The sequence below is a fragment of the Bubalus kerabau genome, chromosome 20 (genome assembly GCF_029407905.1).
Source record: "Bubalus kerabau isolate K-KA32 ecotype Philippines breed swamp buffalo chromosome 20, PCC_UOA_SB_1v2, whole genome shotgun sequence".
NCBI classification, from domain to species: domain Eukaryota; kingdom Metazoa; phylum Chordata; class Mammalia; order Artiodactyla; family Bovidae; genus Bubalus; species Bubalus kerabau.
The window spans coordinates 7,693,696-7,694,160 of record NC_073643.1 but is presented as its reverse complement, the minus strand read 5'-3'; positions in this window follow the sequence as shown (position 1 = coordinate 7,694,160).

Genomic DNA, 465 nt, shown 5'->3' with positions numbered 1-465 from the left:
TCCACTCCTAGATTTGAAACAGAGCAATCAAATTTGGAAACCAGATTTGTAACCCATGTTATTTGATAGCAGTGACAAGATTTTGTCCCCAAGGCAAGAGGTGATTTGGTTAAATTTTGTTTTTTCTCTTTTTCCTGTTTCACAGGACACCTGTCTTTGGGCTGTTGAGTAGTCACAGATAACTGAAGTATGGGACAGTTTTTTATACAACAATAGATTCCTGAATTTGGGGTAGACTGTGATGCAGCAATAGATCACGGAAACAGAAAGAGACCCAGCAGGAATAAGATTTCAAGCCAAATTCTATAGAGGGCATCTCCAGCTTGATCCTGTTGAGGGAATTATGTGTCAGTTATCTTAACCTCAGGTTTTCACATTCCTGCTTATTGGGTAAGGACCACCTTGTGGGGCAGAGATGGTGGCGTGAACTCCCCAGCTCTTCTGGCTTTCTGCAGAGTGTGGGCG